At 45.7% G+C, this 18730-nt stretch overlaps 1 protein-coding gene across 2 annotated transcripts in view; it reads left to right on the plus strand.

Moving 5' to 3' along the window:
- Positions 1–1453: 1453 nt before the first annotated feature.
- Positions 1454–18730, plus strand: part of LOC119969365 (filamin-A-interacting protein 1-like) — a 307948-nt gene continuing 290671 nt past the window's right edge. The window contains exon 1 of one of the 2 annotated variants that reach the window (XM_038802929.1): positions 1454–2087. The gene's annotated coding sequence lies outside the window, so the exon portion shown is untranslated. Of the gene's footprint in view, positions 2088–13811; positions 13828–18730 lie in introns of those variants that run through there. The other variant, XM_038802939.1, reaches the window with a different exon arrangement.

Here is an 18730-nt window from a genome sequence, read left to right on the forward strand (position 1 = left end):
TCCCAATCACAGTGCATTCTCAGCACTGCGTCCCCAATCTCAGTGCATTCTCAGCACTGTGTTCCAAATCTCAGTGCATTCTCAGCACTGTGTTCCCAATCTCAGTGCATTCTCAGCACTGTGTTCCCAATCTCAGTGCATTCTCAGCACTGTGTCCCCAATCTCAGTGCATTCTCAGCACTGTGTCCCCAATCTCAGTTGATTCTCAGCACTGCGTCCCCAATCTCAGTGCATTCTCAGCACTGTGTTCCCAATCTCAGTGCATTCTCAGCACTGTGTCCCCAATCTCAGTGCATTCTCAGCACTGTGTCCCCAATCTCAGTTGATTCTCAGCACTGTGTCCTCAATCTCCGTGCATTCTCAGCACTGTGTTCCCAATCTCAGTGCATTCTCAGCACTGCGTCCCCAATCTCAGTGCATTCTCAGCACTGTGTCCCCAATCTCAGTGCATTCTCAACACCGTTTCCTCACTCTCAGTCCATTCTCAACACCGTTCTCTCACTCTCAGTCCATTCTCAACACGTTTCCGCACTCTCAGTCCATTCTCAACACCCTTCCCCCAATCTCAGTGCATTCTCAGCACTGTGTCCCCAATCTCAGTGCATTCTCAGCACCCTTTCCCCAATCTCAGTGCACTCTCAGCACCCGTTCCTCAATCTCACGAAGGAGGCCTGAAAACACCAGAATTAGGTGTAGTGCCTCCTGTGTGGTAGTCTCTACAACTGAACCATTAGACTCACAAAAAGTGAAAAGATGTAAACACCAGCTACTGCGCCTACATTAAACACTCGTTAAAGGTCTTGAACAAAATAGGAATTTGTGATCAATTCATCATCTTGTAGGCTCCCCTTTGCGTCTATCCTGCCTGCCTAATATTTTCAACATTTGCATTCCCTTATATGGCCAATTTTCTTGAAGTCTCTGACAACATCACCCACAGGCAGGATGCCCATCATTTTCTGCTGATTAAAATCATTGAATGGAAAATTGTGAACAGCACATTTGTGTTTCTCTGGTGTGTTCAGTTGATGGGGTTCCTCAATTGTCAGCCATATGAATAAGGTAGTGGCAGTGCACATGTTTACGTGATAAAGCCAAGGGTCGTCATTGCGTTAAGTCTTAAGACAACAGTGACAGATAAGAGGGGCACCAGAATAGACTCAAATTTGTGCATTCCATACTGAAAGGGTTCAAAAGTTTAAAGTGGCAGCAAAAGGAATGAAATGCAATTCCACTGAATTTGTATCCTTGCAGCTCCTTATAGGTTTCTGCAAGTTTCTGATCTCTGAAAACATGCGAGTCATTGCACATTGGTCTGTGCCGACCAGAAAATATTTCACTTTTTCAATGTAAATTACCCAACAAACAAGATCCATTGTCACTTGGAATCTTTGCTCACTGTCTGTTGATGGCGTCCGCAGTGAGCCAGAAGCTCTGCATTTGTGGACAGTGTCGATTTTGACTGATCAAATAGGAGCTGACATTAAGAGGAAAGCTGTGCAACCTAAAATAGTGCCTGCATGCAGATGAAATATTTGGCAAGAGGCCACAGGAGGATTTGATGGTTTCACTCCTTCTTCCCTCAGTATGTGGCCGTTTGGCTGCAACTCTTCATAAATAAGAACAGCTCAGCTGTTCAATAGCAAAGAGAACTGCTACAAAGTTTTCAGCTGTTGACAGGCTTGACTTGCTGAGAACGTCAGTTAAATATAACTCAGGAGGGGGAATTGATTCCCACATAGCCACCAGTGTCACAGTGGCTGAGGGCTGTATCAGCACTGGCAGGGGAAACACAGCAGTGAGACATTAAACAGGAGAGCAACAGACTTCGTTTGCCAAACAGAAACAGTTTTTGATCTGCAGCCTATGTGGACCTTTTATGGTGGCCAGTTTTTCAGAAAGAAGAAACATACTCTCGCCCTGTTCTCCACTTCTCCTGCATGTTCTCAACAGCATTGAGGAACTCATCTCCACCTGTTCTACACAGTATTGTGGAAATGTTTGCCTGACCTCTTAGATTATGGAACAATCACACCTCTAGTTACTGACCTATTGTTCTGTCTGTCCCTCGATAGCACTAATCTCAGGTAAGTGAAGTTTCTTGTTACCTCTCTTTAAAAATAAGTAAAATAAATAATAAAAATAATCACAGGTTCCATCATGAAACAAGTTGTGTAGTTTACGGATGGTGAAAAATAGATTTGCCACTTTGCATCTTTTAAATGGTGAGAAAGTTGATACTGTACATAATTCCGTTCCAAACTGAAACTGCCAACAGGGGAGGCATAATATTTCTAATAGTGTTGGTGCAACCATTCAAACGCTCAGAAACTAGATGTAAAGTAGCCTCAGTCTACGTCAAAATTTGGAACAGTTTTGATAACAAAATAAACATGTCAGCCAAACTGAGAACTGTTATTCTCTTATTCCTACTAACACCCTTGTCTTCTCAATCGTCCAACATACATTTCTGAGTACTGCACTGGGACCTTTTTGACATTGTAGAGTTTTTATTAGTAGAAATGTTTCAGTTTAAAAAAAAAGCATATTTCAAACCATGTTTGGTGTCCTTCAAGCCGCCAAATAAAGCAAAAACAATTTCTCATCATGTAAACTGTCTCAAACCCTTTTCAATTTACTTCTTTGTCATTTGGATATTGCATGGGGAACTATAGATAGCACTGTGGCTCAAGCAACTACCATCTGTTTAATGTTTTGTTCTGCTTTGCAGTAAATATCCCGGACAGACATTATGGATGCGATTGGTCACATGGACCGCGTAGATATGTTTTCACTAACAATCTTAGCCAACTCTTTATGTAAAGGCCAATCTAGCAATACTAGCCCGAGCAGATGCAAGTCCAGTCATTGGCCCATTCCCCGAGATGGTTGAAAAGACTGTCAATTTCAAACGAATAGATATGTAAATTAGATCTGAAATGAGTCCACAAATGTACTGTGTTTAGGAGTATTAATACAAAATTTTGAGTCAATTTGTCATTTCAAAGATCCTTTTATGAGACTGAAGATTTTCCGTTATTCTGAAACAATCGAGATACAGTATTCCCAGGATTTATCTTTTCCCTTTGGAATGATTCATTTTTTGCGTTGTAGCCTGCAGTTTTCACACCATTGTGTCATTGTTGCTGATTATTCAGCAGTTATTTAGCAGTAACTAGCCATCAATGCCGGAGGGATCATCTTACAAACATTAACCCTTTGAAAACCATATTGAGCCTTTTATGTACCATAAACAAAAAAAAAATACAACAATAATTTTAAAGTCTTCCAATTCCCTGAATGCAATGTTGTTCTGGGAATTTAGATTTAATTATCGGAGCAACGAGGAAAATCAATTTTACCATAAGGACCGTGAGTGCATTTTGAAAGCTAATTAGCAAATGGAGGACTAAAATCATCGAGATGAGCCCACTTTTCTTCATTGTAAATAATGAACAGAGTTCTGAGAAGCTTGCAAATATTGGCTTTGATGCATCACTCCTGGTGATACAGAAGTGGAGGATTAACTCTGGGAGAAAGTATAATTCGAAGGAAGTCTGCGGAACACAAACTTCGCCAACTGAGGTGTAAACCAGATAAAAGACCAGTCTATATGTCAGAATGAATGACAGCCTTCATACTATGATGGCAAGTGTAAATTAACTTATAATGAAGGACTTGCGAGGTTTATTTGCTGGATTTTCCTCCAATTATCTCAAAGATCTCGAGGACACTTAGAAATTCTTTAATTGGCCATTAGTTCAACCTTTGATCTAGTGACATTCCAACCCTTTGACCCACCCTAATAAGTAGAATAGTTTGTGACCTTGTAATTATGTACTTTTACTCTGAAATACTCTGAGATGCGCAGATCTTTCCATGTTCTGAATTTGCATGGTGCTGCAACTATGAAGCTGTCAAAAATGATCTGATTGAAACGCAGACAATGAATTTAACGTTTGGCGTGGGTGGTAGCGGATGTGAAACCCCCTCCCGCCCGAGATCGCACAGTTAACACAATATCACGCTGGCTGGCCAATTTAGGCCCACTAAGTGTGTAATGCAATTGCCAGTTGGCTTTGTACAGAATGTGGCGGGAAGGCGTTGGGCGCTGGGTCCAACGAGTACCTGTTGGGTGGACTTTGAAATTGGAGGATGCAGCTCCCGGAAGGCTGCTTGGAGTTGTGGGGGCAGCTGAGGGAGCTTAATTCAATAACTGCAAGGAGTTTTATGAACAGTAATGGCATGAGTGCCAGGAGGTCATGGAAGGCAGGTGGGCAGTTATGAGTGATGTGTGTCGTAGGGCAGGAGGTCAATTCCAGGGGACACAATCTGATGCCCAGGGATGGGAAGAGAAGGCCGCCCCACCTGACAAAGAAGATCTGTTTGGAGGTCGCTTCCAGGTCAGCTGGCACTGTACCCGACTTCAGTGCCGCAAAACGTTCAATGATCTTCTGCAGACGGCAAGGGTAAATGCATGATGGCATGGACCTGTGCAGAGCGATGTAGTCGGGTGTACCTACCCCTGAGCGCTCAGGTATCTGAGTATGTATTCCAACTGGCAATGAAGCTGCCCTGCCAGGGCTGGACTGTCAGCACAATGAGCAGCAGTACACTGGAGGGGGAGTTGTACCACAGTGAAATGACTCACTAACTGTCTGTGTTGGGGAAAGGTGCATCCAGAATGGACCTTAAGGAAGATGGAATCCTAGTGAGCCTTTCTATTGTCCTCTATCAGGAGAAGACAAGTCAGAATTCAGCACAGCACTGCAGAAACAGTGGGAGGTATTCACAAAGACTGAAAGTGATGTTCTTGAGTTTGCTCCTCTGGGCTCAGTGAGGCGGGGGTCTGGGATGAAGGAAACAGTCCAGGCCCCGTGTGCAGTGGCTAGGAAAACATCAGATAATGAGCTGCTCCAGCCAGCCTGCCCATTGAAGCTCCAATGCCGATGTCACCATGCAGCATCTCTCCACTGTCTCAGCAGCCACCGAGCCTGTACAGTGACGATTACGTGACGATGATGATTGACTTCATTGATGTCGTGTCTTCCTTCCGCAGATAAGCCAACAGCACCAGTCACAGGCAGCCCAGAGGACACCCTATCAGGCACCCAGGAGGACATCGCTCATCCATCTGTGACACAAAGTCTTTTGGCTCAGGCACCAGCAGAGATACACACACACCGTGGGCATTATATAGGCAGATGGTTAATGTCCAGCAGGATGTGCGGGGAGATCTAGCGGAGACCCATGAGGGCCTGCAAGACAGTGTCCATCATTGAAGAGACTATGTGGAACCATGAGTACAGTGTTGACCCTGAGCATCGAGTGCACGGTCTTGTCCATTGAGAGGGTGGCGATTCTTGGGGAGGCTGCTGCAGGGACATCCTCAGGGGTTCCAGGGGGTCGTGTTCGGACCAGCATGCTTCTGGAGGTCACTGCCAGTGTGAGAGGTGGATAAGTTACGTAGTCCCTCTGCTAGGTGCCCATCCATCAATAATGAGCAGGGAAGTGCCAACGCACCTCACGCTGGCAGCTGAGCTGCCTACCATCTAAGTGAGCTCCTGTCATGATGCTCCGGATTAGGGCAACAGCTCTTCCAACCCTCTGCCAATGGCCGCTGCATCTGACGATGCTTTCGAGGTTTGAGGAGTGCCCTAAACATGGGGTGGACGCTCCTTTCCAGCTGCAGCCAACTCAGGCACCGATGGCCAGAGGACAACCACCAAGGCCAACATGCCCAAAAGCATAACAAAGCCAGCAGGCTGCCTTCAAATGCTGCTGCCAGCGAGGGGTGGCACCAGGTCATAACGCGTAAGTTGAATACACCTTGGGTGTGATCTACAGGCCGCGTCCCACCGGAGCCAGGACGCGATGAGGCCGGGAGAGACGCCCCTCGGGATTCCTGACGGCTATTCTGCCTCACTTAGCTGTGTTTGCGCCGTGTCTAATGGCCAGGCGGCATTCTATCAGCCTGGCTAAGGTGACCCCAGCCAGGTCCAGTATTGGGCCCCACAAATGGGGACGAGGCAGAATGGTATCTGGGGGTTCTCCCAGACAATCAGAGGCCCCTGGGCGGCTAGCCTCTGGCAGGGTGGCACTGCCCGGTGGCATTGACTGGCTGGCAGGGGAACTGCCAGGATGCCAGGCTGGCAGTGCTGAGGTGTCAGGCTGCCATTTTTCCCAGACCGGGATCAGGTCTGGGTGTGCCCTGCCCATGTGAGGTTGGGTGCAGGAGGGCTTGATTACCCCGTTATAGGTGAGTTGGGGCATGGGGGGATTGGGGATTGCATCGGGGGGGTCGAGAGATCAGGACGTAATTTTAAATGGCATCTTGATCTCTTCCTGTATGGAGGATCTCCGCTCGCCAGAGGTCTTCAGTGCAGGAAATGACATTGAGTATGGCCTCGGGTGCAGGGGGCTGTTCCCCACCGAGGAACTAAAAACAAACAGAATGTTCTTAGATAGTAGGATCATTCCAGACGTTTGTAATGGACTTAATTTTTTTTTTTAAAGTTAGATCGTGCCCCTTGAGTACAACAAGGGTGTTGTGTCATGGGTGCCAGTATTTAATAATAATCATCTTGACTGGATTCCCCCCCCCCCCCCCCCCCCCCCTCCCTCCCCTCGCAGAGCCAAGTTATGTTGGATGCAGCATGTGGCGGCAACTATGGACAAGGAACAGAGGACACTGCAATGCTCACCTGGATTGGTCCAGGCACCTGAAGTGCATCTTGAGGAGCCTGATGGTCCACTCCATCATTACTCTTGTGGATGCGTGACTCCTGTTCTAACTCTCCTCAGCCAGGAGCAGGGTCATCACAGGCAGCATGGTAGCACAATGGTTAGCACGGTTGCTTCACAGCTCCAGGTGCCCAGGTTCGATTCCCAGCTTCGGTCACTGTCTGTGCGGAGTCTGCACGTTCTCCCCGTGTCTGCGTGGGTTTCCTACGGGTGCTCTGGTTTCCTCCCACAGTCTAAAGATGTACAGGTTAGGTGGATTGGCCATGCTGAACTTCCCTTAGTGTCCAAAAAAAAAGGTTAGATGGGGTTACTGGGTTACGGGGATAGGTTGGAAGCGTGGGCTTAAATGGGGTGCTCTTTCCAAGGCCGATGCAGACTCAATGGGCCGAGTGGCCTCCTTCTGCACTGTAAATTCTATGAGATCAGCCTCCTCTTCAAGGGATAGCCATTGCCACCAAGGAGCTACCCATCCAATCATGCAGGAGCCACAAACAGCCTTGGGAACCAAGAGTGCCACAAGATGTATGAATCTTGTGCGCTCCCTGGAAATGGGCACAGACTTGCAGAATCAGTCTCCCATGGTCACAGACAACCTGAACACTCGAGTGGAACCCTTTCTTGTTGATGAAAGCTCCTACTCACCTGCTGGCACCTTGGTGGCCAAATGAGGGTAGTCTATTACACACTGAATGCGGGGGAACCTGACCATCATCGCAGAGCCTCATGCTCTCTCTGCTTGGCTGCTCTAGTCTGTACCATAGTGGATGGAGGTGTGACATCAGTCACTAGCTTGACACAACTGTGTGCAGCTGATTGAGAGATTAGCCCAATTAGCCCAGAAATGAACCAGAAGTGTAGAAGTTGAGGGCCACTGTGGCCTTCAAAACCAGCCATATAGGGTGACTGTCCGCTCAGTTGGAGGCCATTTCAGGACCTGTCATGTAGCATATTGCTCTCACAATGCCACTGGAAGGCGTAGCCGTGGACCTCAGACATTTGCAGGTAGTTAGTGCACCTCTTGTATACTTTAGCTGTTGAGTAGTGGCTTCTTCAGTCTCCCCTCCCACCTTGGCCTATCTGCTGACCATGCACCAATGGAGCGAGTGCCTCTCCTCATGAAGGTCTCTGGGAAGCTGCCAGTGCTCACCTTGCCTCCTCTCCCTCCTGTGCCTCTCTTCCTCTTTGGAGGAGGTCCCACCAGAAGTGTCCACTATCGTCATTGGATCAGGTGCAGTGGACCAGTGCCTTACAAATGAAGGATCGCTGTGCTCCAATCCTCAGGAAAACATTCCAGAGATGAACTCAAGAAGTGAAGCCGCGAAGTGAACTCCCAAGAGGACTGCCTTTTCAACATCAAAAGGTGAAGCCTTTACAATCATGGCCAGCTCCTCCCACTGGTCTGTTGAATTGATGTGAGTGCTTTGAGCTGATGGGGTGCACAACACAGGAAGTGATAATCGTTTTCCCATCGAGATAGTTTACAAGACATAGGCTGGCCCCCAAACCTGTTGATATTTGCAGACAACCTGGAGACGTCGTTATGGGTAGCATTGTTCTCAGGCCTAGCGGAGCCTGTTTTGTAGAACTTTATTGGATATGTTTATTGTCACGTGTACCGAGGTACAGTGAAAAGTATTTTTTCTGCGTGCAGCTCAAACAGATCATTTAGTACACAAAAAGAAAATACGTAATAGGGCGTTGTACCCAGGTGGGAGAGGTCTTTGGTTATGCTGCCCACTTTCCCAAGGCAGTGGGAGGTGTAGATAGAATCAATGGATGAGAGACGGGTTTGTGTGATGGACTGGGCTGTGTTTGCGACTCTCTTTAGTTTCTTGTGATGTTGGGCCGAAGAGTTGCTATACCAGGCTGTGATGCAGCCAGATAGGATGCTTTCTATGGTGCACCTGTGAAAATTGGTAAGAGTCAATGTGGACATAACTAGCAGGTTAGCTTTGTCCTTGACTTATTGTCTTTGTCAGCTTAAGCAACTCTCAGACGGATTTGATAAGGCTGTGCTTCCCTTCGTCTGTCGCCATCTTGTTTGCAACCATTTTAAATCCATGTGTTTTGAAACACAGAATTTTAAGTTGTCCGTGTTTCAGCCAGTTTTGCCCATATTCCACATATTGTATTGAAGTCTATCAAAAGGTGGATTTACCTCACCTTACACGAGGAAACTGAAATCTCTGCATTTACACAACGACAGACCTGCAATGACAGTGAAAGTGCTGCTGGTCTTGGGGCTTTTTATCTTGTTTTGGATGAGGAAATGTAAAAAGAAATGCCAATAACGCCCACCGGGTCTGCCTGTGAGACGAGCCGAAAATCACACGGGACTATAAAATGGTTGTTGATTGGATTGTTAATGGTCTTAATTGGCCCTTTAATTGCTGGTTAGTGCACCCAACGCCATTTGACAAAATTTTAATTTTGGCCTGGTCAAACGTGTGCCCAACCCTCGAATATAAAATGTTGGCCAATGTTAATAAAGGTGCTGACAACAAATACAAGATTGCTCCTCAAAATGAATGTTGAGATTGCCTCAGCTACCCTCACCAATTGATCTTTATAAATAGCAACATCCATATCTATAAGTAATTTCTTTAACATTGACACCTTTCTTCTTTTGGAAATTAAACCAATTGAATAACTGCATTATTATTAATGTGACTGGAATGGTCTAGTGCATTATCTTAACGATACTGACCCCGATATTAAAATTAATGGTGGCAACTGCACATTTCTCTTTGTCCAATATGTAGTTTTGCCCTGCTGAAGGGGTTAATTCACAAGAAAAATGAAACTTAATAGTGGTTGAAACATAGATCTGGCATGAGCCATCATATATATCTGGGCCATACACAAAGGAACAATGGACTGTAGCATTGAGTGAGCTTTTGTATGGAGTTGAATGATGTGGCTGGTGCAGAGATTAAATAGCTAGGAACAGTTTTTGACACAAAGACGTTTTTTGTAATCTTTGCTTCAGGAAAAGTGTGAAATGCTCTGAAAAAATGATGAGACACATAACCACATAACAATTATCAGAGCTGTTGCACTGTGGTGTCTCTATTGCTTCCAAACAGTAATCCAGATTGAATCAGCTTGTGTTTCGAGTTTTTTTGGGGGGTAAAGAATGTAGCATTCCATTGCTAGCAGAGAGGGTTTAGTTTGGAGTTGCAATATATCAGACAATAGGACTAGTTTGATAAATGTACTGAATTAAATATTTTACATAGTTTGGGTAGCACAGTGGTTAGCACAGTTGCTTCACAGCACCAGGGTCCCCGGGTTCTATTTCCGGGTCCCTGTCTGTGCAGAGTCTGCACGTTCTCCCCGTGCCTGCGTGGGTTTCCCCCCGGGTGCTCCGGTTTCCTCCCACAGTCCAAAGATGCTAAATTGCCACGAGTGTCCAAAAATGGTGAGCTGAGGTTACGGGGATAGGGTGGAGGTGTGAAAATAGAGTGGAGGTGTGGGCTCAGATAGGGTGCTCTTTCCAATGGCCGGTCAGACTTGATGGGCCAAGTGGCCTCCTTCTGCACTGTAACTTCTATGATCTATCAAAACTCTGTTTTTCATCTTTGTATAAGACCACAATATAGATGTATTTACATGAACTGTTTTTGATTGTAATTTTGAGGGATTATAGAGAAAGCAGATCAGTGTTGGTTAGTCACTGCTCAGCTTCACTTACTGACAACAGTTCTGTTGGTAATCCAGCACTCCTGCCATTGTTACAAAAGGATTTTACTGAAAGAAAAGATGCGACTTTCACTTCCATCCCAGAATGATAGTTCACCTTAAAGCAATGTTAAAATTCTGGTGACTTTTCCCCTGATTTTGTCCATCAACACTAGAAACAATATTTTCAGCAACTCTTGAACTGTGAATCCACAGTGATAGCTGATACTCTCCAGGCTATTGCCCCAGTAACCCGTGGTAGAATCATCATCCAGAGCTGAGGCAAGCTATCAGGAAGTCTAAAGGGGCTGGCTTAGCACACTGGGCTAAATTGCTGGCTTTTAAAGCAGACCGAGGCAGGCCAGCAGCACAGTTCAATTCCTGTACCAGCCTCCCCGAACAGGTGCCTGAATGTGGCGACTAGGGACCTTTTCACAGTAACTTCATTGAAGCCTACTCGTGACAATAAGCGATTTTCATTTCATTTTCAAATGATTAAAAATGACAAAGCCCATGGTCCTGATGATATTCCAGCTGATGTCTTCAAAAGCGGATGGAGTTTTGCTCACCACAGGACTCCATGCACTCGTCCAATGGAATTGGGGGGGGAAATTAATTCCAAAGTGAGGAATGCACCAATTGGAACTAACTTCAATAGGAAAATAAATCTTCCAGTGGAGACTCTTGAGGTATTTCCCTCTTGGGGAAATTAATGGGGAAATTTGGAGAAATAGCTTTTGGGAGATTAATGGGATTGTAGGCGGATAAGTTTCCAAGCCCTGAAAATGTTTATCCCAGAATACTTAAGGAAGTGACTATAGGAATTGCGGTCATTGGTAGCCATTTTCCAAAATTCTTTGGACTCCGGAATAGTTCCTACAGATTGGAGGGTAGCTAATATACGCTATCCAAAAAGGGAGGTAGAGAGAAAACAGGGAACTATAGACCAGTGAGCCTAATACTGGTTGTAGGGAAGTTGCTGGAGTTCATTATTAAGGATTTCATAGCACAGCATTTGGAAAGCAGTGGTGTAATCAGACAAAGTCAGCATGGATTTGCGAAAGGGAAATTATGCTTCACAAATCAACTGGAATTCTTAAAAGATTCAACTAGTAGAGTTGACCAGGGAGAACTGGTGGATGTGGTTTATTTAGACTTTTAGAAGGCTTTCGACAAGGTCTCACAAAGTAGATTAATGTGTAAAGTTGAAGTGCATGGGATTGTGAGTAGTTTTTTGAGATGGATAGAAAGCTGGTTAGCAGACAGGAAGAAAAAGGTTGGAATAAATGGGTCTTTTTCTGATTGGCAAGCAGTGACTAGTGGGGTAGCGCAGGGATCTGTGCTGGAACCCCAACTGTTAACTTCTATATTAATGATTTGGAAGAGGGAACTAAATGTACTATCCCTAAATTTGCAGATGATACAGAATTCGGTGGGAGGGTGAGCCATGAGGAGGATGCAGAGATGTTTCAGCAGAGTTTGGACAGGCTGAGTGAGTGGGCACGTACATGGCAGATGCAGTATAATGTGGATAAATGTGAGGGTATCTGCTTTGTTGGCAAAAATAGGAAGACAGATTATATTTGAATGGGTGTAAATTGCGAGAGGTGGATACATAGCGAAACCTTGGTGTACTCGTACATCAGTCACTAAAAGTAAGCATGCAGGTACAGCAGGCAGTAAAGAAGGCAAATGGTATGTTAGCATTCATAGCGAGAGGAGTCGAGTATAGGAATAGGGAAGTTTTACTGCAAATGTATAGGCATTGGTGAGTCCACGCCTGGAGTATTGTGTGCAGTTTTGGTGTCCTTATCTGAGAAAGGATGTTCTTGTTATGGAGGGAGTGCAGCAAAGGTTTACCAGGCTGATTCCTGGGATGGCGGGACTGTCTTATCGGGATAGACTAAATTGGTTAGGATTATATTCATTGGAGTTTAAAGGACTGAGAGAGGATCTCATAGAAACTTAAAAGATTCAACAGGATTAGACAGGGTAGATTCAGAAAGAATGTTTCCGATGGTAAGGGAGTCTAGAACTAGGGATCATAGTTTGAAGACAAGGGACTTTTAGGACTGAGGTGAGGAGAAATTTCTTCACCAAGAGAGTGGTGAATCTGTGGAATTCACTACCACAGAAAGTAGTTGAGGTCAAAACGTGTAATTTCAAAAAGGAATTAGATAGAGCTCTTGAGGCTAAAAGGACCAAGGGATAGGGGGGGAAGGCGGGATCAGGCTACTGAAGTCGATGATCAGCCATGATCAGAACAAATGTTGGAGCAAGCTCGAAGGGCCGAATGGCCTCCCCCTGCATCTACTTGTATGTATGTTTCTATGTATGCTGTCCACAACAAGTAAAATCCGAACACATTATCCTGAATTACCTACTTCCTGTAACTGTGGAATTCCTTTCAGAGCCACAGCGGGACTTTAGGGGTGAAATTTAGAGGGACTGTTCGCCGCGGACACAAATCCAGTTAGGGCCATTAAATCTCGCAGGATGGCCATAATGGGATTTACATCGGCGAGATCTCAGTTTGAGATGCCAACCTGGCACTGCCAGGGTGCCAGTGTGACACTGTCAGGGGCTGGCAGGGGCACTGTCAAGGTACCCAGCTGCCAAGTTGGCAGCGCCAATGGTTGGGCCAGGGGGGCCTTGCCCATAAGACTAGGGTGAAGAGGCATTTGAGGACTCGCCAGTGCAGGACGCTGCCTAATTATGGCCTCGACGGGGAGAAACTCTCCTAGGAAAAGAAAAATGACAAGGTGCCGTTGAATAGCTGGATTACGCCCTGCTTCCTCACGGCACCGAGGTCCCAGATTCAATCCCGGCTCTGGGTCACTGTCCGTGTGGAGTTTGCACATTCTCCCCGTGTCTGCGTGGGTTTCGCCCCCACAACCCAAAGATGTGCAGGGTAGGTGGATTGAACACGTTAAATTGCCCCTTAATTGGAAAAAAATGAATTGGGTACATTAAATTTATATTAAAAAAATAGCTGGATTACTCTCAGTGCTGCAGCCGCTGAGAAACATCGCCAAACCCTACCCAAAACAGAACTTTCTAACTTTTGTTTGTTGAATCACGCCCACAGTCTTTGGTGGCAGTCAAATCGGAGACAAATTTTGAGAACAATACCAGGAACTCTTTGTTGCATTCAACAACCTGGCCAAAGCATTCGACTCAGTAAATCGTGAGGTTCTGTGGTCCAAAGGTTTGGATGTCGAAGAAACTTCATCACAATCCAACAATTATTTCATGATCATATGACTGCAACTGTCTTGAGTGGAATATCTGAAACAGTTCATATAAAATCTGGACCGGTGTCGCTGGATGATAACCCCCATACTATTTACAATCTACTTGGCAGTGGCTGTTCACCCCATCAAAGATCAGCTTCCCTCTGGTGTGAGTATTAAATACAGTCTTGATGGAAAACTCTTTAACCTCAGCCGCCTCCATGCCAAAACTAAACTAACCACGTTTGACATATAGTTTGTGGATGATGACAGTGTTATTGCCCACTCTGAATCAGATTTGTAAACAACTCTCAATCTCTTCAATTCTACTTATAAGAAAGTCAGCCTGTCCTTGAATGTTGCCAAAACAAAGTTTATATAACAGCCCAGGCCTGGTCAGCCAAATAGTCCACCTTCCATATATGTTGAAAGAGTTGCACTGGGATAGTTGAGCACTTTCCACATCTTAGCAACTACCTCATTCAAAAGACCACCATTGACAAAGAGATCCAGCATCAGATCAGCTGCAACAGCTCAGCCCTCTTATAAAATGCAGCAGGGAGTGTTTCACAACAAAGACCTCCGTGAGTTAACAAAAGTCCTATGGCGGGATTCCCCTTCCCGCGCATGTTTTCCGGGGGCAGAGGTAGCTTGCCATTGGCCGCTAGTGGGATCTCCTGCTACCGCTGACATCTACGCCATTTTGTGTGGTACATCCATCCAATTGCCGGACAGCTGTCATCATCACCATACTCCTGTACTGCAGTGAGACACATAGAACACCAGGGAAATTCCATCAACAAGGCCTCGACCACATCCTCTAGATTCAACAGGAGGACTGATGAACAAATGCTAGCATCCTTCTTGAAGTCCGCCAGGTCCTCTTTTCTCAACACTCAACAGGCCGAAGTTCAGCGGGTGAACAAAGAAAACACTCCAAAGACACTCTGAAGATATCTTTGAAGTGCAGCAGCATTGACATTAACCACTGGGAGGGACTTGCTACCGATTGTTCATCAAGCAGCATTCAGTTTCAAATTCCTAGGGGTGCACATCACCAAAAATCTATCCTGGTCCACTCATGTCGACGCTATCACCAAGAAAGCACAACAGCGCCTTTACTTCCTCAGGAAACTAAGGAAATTCGGCATGTCCACATTAACCCTTACCAACTCTTACAGATGCACTTTTTGAGAGCATCCTATCGGGCTGCATCACAGCCTGGTATGGCAACTGCTCGGCCTAGGACCGCAAGGAACTTCAGAGAGTCGTGAATACCGCCCAGTCCATCACACAAACCTGCCTCCCATCCATTGATTCCATCTACACCTCCCGCTGCCGGGGGAAAAGCAGGCAGCATAATCAAGGATCCCTCCCACCCGGCTTACTCACTTTTCCAACTTCTTCCATCGGGCAGGAGATTCAGAAGTCTGAGAACACGGACGAACAGACTCAAAAACAGCTTCTTCCCCACTGTCACCAGACTCCTAAATGACCCTCTTATGGACTGACCTCATTAACACTACACCCATGTCTGCTTCATCCGATGCCAATGCTTATGTAGTACATTGTATATATTGTGTTGCCCTATTATGTATTCTCATGTATTTTCTTGAATTCTGTTCAATTCCCTTTTCTTCCCATGTACTGAATGATCTGTTGAGCTGCTTGCAGAAAAATACTTTTCACTGTACCTCGGTACACGTGACAATAAACAAATCCAATCCAATCCAATCCAATCCAATTGTGCTTTGAGTCCAAAGGCCTCAATGATGCGGCAGAGCAGTGACAGAGACAGAAAGAAAAGGAAGCCAATCCTGCACTGTGGATCTCGCTATCTTGTCGGACGTTCTGTCCCATGTGCACAAGGATCTATGGGCTGAGAATCAGCCTGCTTAGTCACTTGATGACCCAGCTGAAACCCCCAACCCTGAGTGAATGTTATCTTCACTCCCCAGTGAAACATCTGTATATCTCTACATTCCACACTATTACATAATGAAAGAGGAACACAATGTGCCATCATGTTTGCCTTTTCTTTGGGAACAACAGGAGCTGAAAATTTCAGTTGATATTGTTTCCAATCCTGTTTCTGTGCTCTTCTGACTATGTAGTTAGGGGAGATTAATGGGATAGTGCAGAAGTTTTCTCTGTCGCTGACTATGGGAGACATATACTCACTGTTGACACTGGGTGATGTAAATAGGAAAATATTTAATCCCCCAGCTTTTTACATTCATTGTTTTGATGGACACAAAAAAAAGGTAACCACAATCCCACACTTTAGGAGAAATCTGCAATACTATGAGCAATATGTGGTGTTAGAAATCATTCTGTCATTAACATATTTGCGCTCTCATACAAAGTTTAATTTAAAATGATAACTCTATTGAGGCTAGTCGAGATGATCTGTTAAGCATGATAATAAAGAGCACTGTATTCACACTAAAGTGTTTGGAAATAATTTATATTTGTTTCTGAAGAAAGAAGACCACTGTATTTTAGTTATAGGGTGCAATTTAACCTGTGTGTTATGACTGGCGCGGATCGGGGCACGCCAGTTAAATAGCAGGTCAGGTCAAAATCGATATTCGCGGAGCAATTCAGTTTGCTAGCTAACTGGCCTGCTGCCGATGGTAAGTTCCAGATCTTGAGCAAATATGGTGAGCATATCACTAACCCTCATTTGTAATACTTCCCATCTCATTAGCGAGATTGAAGTCAAATGCAATGACCTTCCGGGAATTAACCAGTTCCTCAGCGAGAAATTACGCGGGCGTCGTTTAGTATTCCTTTTTAAAAGCTGCCGCAGTGTCTGCTGAGGGGAACTGAGGAGGTGAGGAGCCATTTCCATTTTACGGACTGCAGCTCAAGGGTCCGTGAAGCCTGATCAAACTTTGAAGCCTGAGCAGTTTGCCTGAACTCGAGAAACATCAGCACCATAGAGGCAGCAGGCAACAGCCCCCTCCCCCCCGCCCCCCCCCCCCCCCCCCCCCCCCCGCAACTAATGTTCGATGTTATCTGATGTGTTGGGTAAGCTGGGTCTGCGAGGACTGCGTTTACTGCAGCAGTGAGAGAGACAGGCTTCCAACACTTGAAGAAATGCAATCGATTTTATTGAACTTTTAACTATCATACATACTTTAACTGTGGGTTGACACTATGCTGAGTTGACTGGAGACCTGAGGCTAACCTGACCAGACTATCTTACTACCACATGGTGTATGTCTTAGTTGTTGCTCACGGGCTCTGACTGTCTCAGAGGCTGGATCCCAAGAGAGCGGGAAAACTAGTGCCCTCTGGCTTTATAGTGGTCATGTCCTGTCTGGTGATTGGCTGCTGTGTTCTGTGTGTTCATTGGTCATCCTGTGTGTCAATCACTGCCTGTCTGTGCACCATCATATACCTGTGTGTATATTATGACATTATCTAGTTCTTGAAAGTGCATAATAAATAATGCCCATGACTTGTAAAACCCCTCCGAGCATCCCCTCAGTCCAAACTTAACCTTCTCAAGGGTCAAGTATTCCAACAGGTCTCCTCGCCACGCCAGGGTACAGGGTGGAGAGGCTGCTCTCCACCCAGCAGGATCCGCCTTCGGGCGATCAACGAGGCGAAGGCTATGATATCTGCCACCGCACCCTTTTCCAACCCTGGCTGATCCGACACCCCGAATATGGCCTCCCAGGGACCTGGGTCCAGTTTTACGTGCACCATAGAACATAGAACATAGAACATTACAGCGCAGTACGGGCCCTTCGGCCCTCGATGTTGCGCCGACCCGTGAAACCATCTGAAGCCTATCTGACCTACACTATTCCATTTTCATCCATATGTCTATCCAGTAACCACTTAAATGCCCTTAAATTTGGCGTGTCTACTACTGTTGCAGGCAAGGCGTTCCACACCCCTACTACTCTCTGAGTAAAGAAACTGCCTCTGACATCTGTCCTATATCTACCACCCCTCAATTTAAAGCTATGTCCCCTCATGTTGGTCATCACCATCCGAGGAAAAAGACTCTCACTGTCCACCCTATTTAACCCTCTGACTATCTTATATGTCTCTATTAAGTCACTTCTCAGCCTTCTCCTCTCTAACGAAAACAACCTCAAGTCCCTGAGCCTTTCCTCGTAAGACCTTTCCTCCATACGAGGCAACATCCTAGTAAATCTCCTCTGAACCCTTTCCAAAGCTTCCACATCCTTCCTATAATGTGGTGACCAGAACTGCACGCAGTACTCCAGGTGCGGCCGCACCAGAGTTTTGTACAGCTGCAGCATGACCTCGTGGCTCCGAAACTCAATCCCCCTACTGATAAAGGCTAGCACACCATATGCCTTCTTAACAGCCCTATTAACCTGGGTGGCAACTTTCAGGGATTTATGTACCTGGATGCTGAGATCTCTCTGTTCATCTACACTACCAAGAATCTTGCCATTATCCCAGTACTCTGCATTCCTGTTACTCCTTCCAAAGTGAACCACCTCACACTTTTCCGCATTAAACTCCATCTGCCACCTCTCAGCCCAGCTCTGCAGCTTATCTATGTCCCTCTGTAACCTGTAACATCCTTCAGCACTATCCACAACTCCACCGACCTTCGTGTCATCTACGAATTTACTAACCCATCCTTCTACACCCTCTTCCAGGTCATTTATAAAAATTACAAACAGCAGTGACCCCAATACAGATCCTTGCGGTACACCACTAGTAACTGAACTCCAGGATGAACATTTGCCATCAACCACCACCCTCTGTCTTCTTTCAGCTAGCCAATTACTGATCCAAACCGCTAAATCACCTTCAATCCCATACTTCCGTATTTTCTGCAATAGTCTACCGTGGGGAACCTTATCAAACGCCTTACTGAAATCCATATACACCACATCAACAGCTTTACCCTGATCCACCTTCTCAAAAAGCTCAATAAGGTTTGTGAGGCATGACCTACCCTTCACAAAACCGTGTTGACTATCGCTAATCAACTTGTTCTTTTCAAGATGATTATAAACCCTATCTCTTATAACCTTTTCCAACATTTTACCCACAACCGAAGTAAGGCTCACAGG

This window comes from Scyliorhinus canicula, chromosome 1 (assembly GCF_902713615.1).
Source record: "Scyliorhinus canicula chromosome 1, sScyCan1.1, whole genome shotgun sequence".
Classification (NCBI taxonomy): Eukaryota; Metazoa; Chordata; class Chondrichthyes; order Carcharhiniformes; family Scyliorhinidae; genus Scyliorhinus; species Scyliorhinus canicula.